This window comes from Marmota marmota, unplaced genomic scaffold (genome assembly GCF_001458135.2).
Source record: "Marmota marmota marmota unplaced genomic scaffold, marMar, whole genome shotgun sequence".
Taxonomy (NCBI): domain Eukaryota; kingdom Metazoa; phylum Chordata; class Mammalia; order Rodentia; family Sciuridae; genus Marmota; species Marmota marmota.
This window is the reverse complement of record NW_025999869.1, coordinates 4,683,395-4,689,142: the sequence shown is the minus strand read 5'-3', so window position 1 is coordinate 4,689,142 and position 5,748 is coordinate 4,683,395.

The following is a 5,748-nucleotide window of genomic DNA, read 5'->3' as shown; positions in this document are numbered from 1 at the left end:
AAGTCTGACCCCTCTGTCCGGACTTTCTCTTGACGTGCCCCCAGTCAAGAGCCTGATGTGATCTCTGTGGCTCCCTCTCCCTCCTCAGCCCCACACTGGGCTCCCGACCTTTGACTCTCTCGCCTGTTCTGCTGCAGCAGTTCCTCCTGCTCCCCCACTCCTGGCTCCCCTGCACCGTGGCCAGCGAGGTGCTCCATCTGAGCCCTGGATGCAGGAGCCCAGGCTCCAGAGATCTGTTGTAAGCAAATTGTCAGGGATGTGCACCCGGACTTTTACAAAGGTACTCATCATGATATCATTGAATTATTTATTATCGTGAAAGATTGGAGAGGGTCTAAACTTCAGTCAAAAAATAGTGGGTTAAAGAAATTTTGGCTCATCTACTTGATGGAATAACATTAAACCTTTGGAAAATTATCTTAAGGACAATCTACTAAAATGCAGAAATGCTCTAGACATCTAGAAAGCTGATTATAAAATTGCATGCGCCTTGTGGTCCCCATCTGTGAAGAGATGTATAGGTGGAAAATGTAAAATAGAGAAGAAAGAAACTGAAATATTGGCTGAGGTTTTATTTGGGATGAAGGGTTATTTTCTTAAGGTCCCTGATACTTCTCTATATTGTTTGAACTGGATCCGTGAGCACACATACTTAGTAATAAGCCATGAAGATATCATTTGCTGAAAGTACATCTTCAACTCTGTGATATGTTACCATTCATAGAATTTGTGATTTCACTGTCATTATAGCTCTGGCGGTCCCTCCCATGCTAGAGTACAGGCTGGGCCTGTCCCCCAACCAAATCCACAAATAGCCCACTTCCGGTCCCTGTCTGTGCCTCCTCCATACACATTCTTCTCCAGCCATACTGTCCCTACTTGTGTTTTATGTTCCTGAATCTAACTCAAATGGTTCAGAACACACACACACACACACACACACACACACCCCTCTTTGCATAGAGGGAGAGACTCAAAGACAGACAGTGCAATTGTAACCAAGTATTGATAATCCTTGGTGAATCAAGGTGATGGATACAATTTTGCAATTCATTATTTTTTTGTTTTGTTGTACAACAGGGATTGAACCCAGGGACACTTAACCAGTGAACCACATCCCCAGTCCCCCCCCCTTTTTTTTTTTGTATGTTATTTAGAGACAGGGTCTCACTGAGTTGCTTAGGGCCTCACTAAGTTGATGAGGCTGGTCTTGAACTCAGCCTCCTGAGCCACTGGGACTGCAGACGTGCACCACCACACTAGGCTGCTACTGGACATTTTCAAAAAACAATATTGGCAGGAATAAAGGAGCAGCAGACACACTGTGCAGACTGAGGCTCAGCATGAAGTCTCTGGAGTTCAGATTCCAGTTCCACGCCCATTACTCAGGCAGTGGTGATCTTAGGCCCGAGGCTGACTTTCTAAGCCTCACATCAGTGAAGTGGAGGTTACGAAGCTCCTGTGCATTCGTTTCCTGAGGTGCCTAGAGGTTGGTGTGTGGAGGGCCTGATACAGCTATATTGCTGGGAACAGTGTCCGTGTTCCTCAACATGGGTCTGTTTATCACACTCTGTTCCCAAAGCTTCTCAGGTGACTGAGTAAAGTGTGGTGGCTTTACCATCTTTTGTTTGTGCAATTATTTATCTACTTATTCTAATCAGTTATACTTGACAGCAGAATGCTCTTCAGTTTATTGTACACAAATGGAGCAGAGTTTTTCACTTCTCTGGTTGTACCCAAAGTAGGGTCACACCATCGTGCAATCATACATGTACGTAGGGTAATGATGACCGTCTCATTCCACCACCTTTTCTACCACCATGCCCCCTCCCACCCTCCCCTTTGCCCCATCCAAAATTTTTCCACTCATCCCATGCTCCCCCCACCATCATGGATTAGCATCCATTTATCAGAGAAAACATTTGGCCTTTGGATTTTGGGGATTGGCTTACTTCATTTAGCATTGTCTTCTCTAACTCCAACCATTTACCTGCAGATGCCATGATTTTATTATCTTTTAAAGCTGAGTAATATTCCATTGTGTATATATACCACATTTTCTTTGTCCATTCATCTAGTGAAGGGCGTCTAGGTTGGTTCCACAGTTTAGCTATCATGAATTATGCTGCTATAAACATTGATGTGGCTGTGTCCCTGTAGTATGCTGTTTTTAAGTCCTTTGGGTATAGACTGAGGAGAGGGATAGCTGAGTCAAACGGTGAACTAAGGAACTGAAGAGACACTTCTCAGAAGATGATATACAATCAATCAACAAATATATTTTTTTAAAAAAACATTCAACATCACTAGAAATTAGAGAAGTGCAAATCAAAACTACTCTGAGATATCATCTCACGCCAGTCAGAATGGCAGCTATCAAGAATTCAGATAACAGTAAGTGTTGGCGAGGATGCGGGGAGAAAGACACACTCATTCACTGCTGGTGGGACTGCAGATTGGTGCAGCCAATCTGGAAGGCAGTATGGAGGTGCCTCAGAAAACTTGGAAGGGAGCCACCATTTGTTTGTGTGATTTTCTTTTTGTCAGTGGCCCCTGAGCTGCTGGAACTCAGGGCCAGGTCCCACTGGTATCCACATCTCGGGGTCCTGGCACAGAGCCTGGCACAAGGGAGGGAGCTAGTAAACACACAAAACCCAAATTGAGGGACCCAAAGGGTCCAAATTGCACTGCACAGGAAATTCTTTTTATCAGGTACGAACTTGCATTTTGCTGAAGCAGCCACTATGCTGCTCCCACGGGCTTCCTCCAGATAAGACATCACCTTGATAAATTAGCTGTGGATATAGGCATCCTGCAGTTGGCATGAAAATGCAATTTAATTTCCAATTAAGCTCGATTTCTGGGCCAAGGGATTTGTCTGTCTCACACTGGGAAGATCATTCTGGCCAGGCCTCTTGTTATCCTGGGCGACGACCCTGATGAATGGACTCTCAAGGCAAAGGGTCCTTTGACCCTTGGGCTGGTGTCAAGGTGGGGGCATGGTCCTCGTGGGCAGAGCTGCTTTTCCACGAGAACTTAAGTTTGTACATGGGGACTCGGAGAGAGTTCAAAGCAAAGACAGGAACCTGTGTAGGGTTAGATTTTGAAAGGTGGAGAAAAAGATGGCCGTAGGGACTCCTCAGAGCTCTCGGTAGAAAAGCCCCTGGTGTCCAAGAGAGCAGCATGCTGAGTGCTCCACATTCCCTGTGGCACTGTGTGGTCACAAGCGCCCTGTAAAACCAACTATGCCACTCTCAGTTTCCAAGGGGGGATATTGAGGCTAGGGAGATTACACCGCCCAAGGTCATGGGGAGCTAGAGTCAAACTCCTACTTCCCTGCAGGCTCCCTCTCCCAGGACAAATCCAAAACACAGTCGAGAGCCAAGAATACTGTCACACTGAGCTGAAACTTGGCCCCAGATTTATGAGAATTTGTAAGGTGTCACATGGCCCAATTTTTATTAATGACAGTGAAAAGAGGCTCTGAATCTATATATAAATGCAGCTGTCGGCTCCCAGACGCATTCTGTGGGGGCTCATCAACCCCTGGAAACTAAATGGGAGAGGGGTGGGGTCGGTGGGAGAGGGTCCCAGGAGAGTGGACTCACTTCAGTTCTGCTTTACCATGGAGTGACCAGCCGTTCTGTGGCTGGAGCAAGCCGAGGTTCCGGCTGTGTGTTGGTAGGGCTGTGTCCAGCTGGGGACAGTGGACTCCAGATGGCCCCTGGCCCTGTTCACCTTGGCAGTGGCCACGTTTCAGATCATGCACTTGGGTAGCACCCTGCATCTGTGGACTCTTCAGAGGGGGGCCTGGGGAGTCACTGGAGAGCCTGGCCTCAGGGGGAGGGTCTACAGAGGCCCCTAACCGGCTCTCAGTGTTCGGTCTTGACCTTTTCATTTTTGAGATGAATGGGGCAAGGTTCCGTGGCTCGAAACCAGAATCCATACCATGTGGATTGAAATGCAGCCCTGCTGCTTACTGACTTCTGACCTGGGGAGATTAAATCCTTCCCTGGGCCTCAGTTATGGCACCTCTGAAATGGAGACTCTGATGATAACCTGCAAGGACGCTCTTGGTGTCCATTGAGCCCTGTGTGGGAGGGCCTGGCCCAGGTCCTGCTGGGCACATGTTGCCTCTTGTTCCCATCATGGACGACAGATTCTTATGTGGGGAATGGTTAGCTACATGTGTCCCCACATGGAAGGGCTGCCTTCGATACAGTGACTTATCATCAAAAGAGGTGCAGGTGTGGACGGCCACCAAGGAGCATGGAGCAAGGCAGGAGGGCTTTCGCCTGGCCATACTTCCCACACCAAAGAGGGGCACTGGACACCAAGCCTTTGACCCATGAGCTTTTGAGAGACATTTAATATCCCAACCATCACACACACACACACACACACACACACTCACACTCACACACTCACACACACACAGCTAGGCAAGGCAGAATTCACAAGTTAGTCACAGTTAGAGAATATCCATAATAGCTAACTAATAAAATAGAAAAACTATAACGCCATGCTGTAACAGAAGTCAAGTCAACACAGTCTTCCTCTCAAAATATTTATCCTATGCTCCACCCCTACTTCTGATGGTGTGAATGCTGGGGTGCCTACACCATGAGAGACAGTGAGCGAGGGACGTGGCATGGGCGTTGTGATGTCACCTGATCTCCAGCAGGGAGGGGACAAGGTATGGGGCTCAGGTACCTTTCTCCAGGTGTGAGTCACTGGCCCAGAAGAGCAAATGCAAACCTGGAGCAGCACCGTCAGCTCATCAGCCGCGACTTATGGAGAGCTGATGAGGCCCCGCTCAGGCAGCTGTGGTCATTGCGAAATGCGTTTTTCCGGTGTCTCCGACATCAGGTTTAAGTGCTCACCCCTTAACCCCCATCCTGTACGGGAAGTTCTGCAGGCGGAGACAGGTGAGGTGTTGCTAGAAGTAGGCCAGGCTCTGTCAACAGGAGGAGGACGTTCTCTCAAGTAAATGAAGGTCACCGTTACTAATGCATGAGGCGGTGGCGGCTAGGCATCCCCAAGTGCTGGGTTTTCTAGAAGGACGTGGCCTTTCCCCTGTGGGGGCTGTTTGCACATTCCAAGTTTCCGTGTAGTTCAGTCCCAAATGCAGGTGCGTGGAAACCGTACGGAAAGTAGTCCCTCAAAGTCAGACTGCTAGATTCTCTTTTCTTTTTCTTCCTCTTTTAAGTTAAAATTTTGAGATAATCTTAGATTTGCCTTTAGGCGTAGGAGTAACAGAGATCCCTGGACCCCCCAGATCTCCCCAGTGGTCATAGCTTGTAAACAACTGTCGAGCAACGTCACTCTCTGGTCCTCCTTAGAAGGCTCAGAGGCCCTGAGACCCTCACCCAGAGAGCGAGACCCTCTGGGGAGTGGAGAGCCACTTTCCCCCGACAGAAAGGCCTGCAAATGAGAAGCCGGGGTTCAGGGTGCACCTGGGCTTGGTCCTGGCCCTGTGGCTCGGGGTAGCTATGTCCCCAGGCTCTGGAGTCACCCGGCCTGGGCTGGACTCCCAGCTCCTGTCTGACTCGATGGACGGCCCTCACCTCTCAGAGCCGCAGTGTTTTATAGAAACTTAGGTAGCACTGTGGGTCGTCCTCCTTCCCTGTCACAAAGGCCTGAGGTAGCTGGCTTATAAGGAAAAGAGTGTCACTGCAGCTCAGTTTTGGAGATCTCCGTCTGTGATTGACTGGCCCTGTTTTCTGGGCCTCTGCTGGGGCAGCTCAT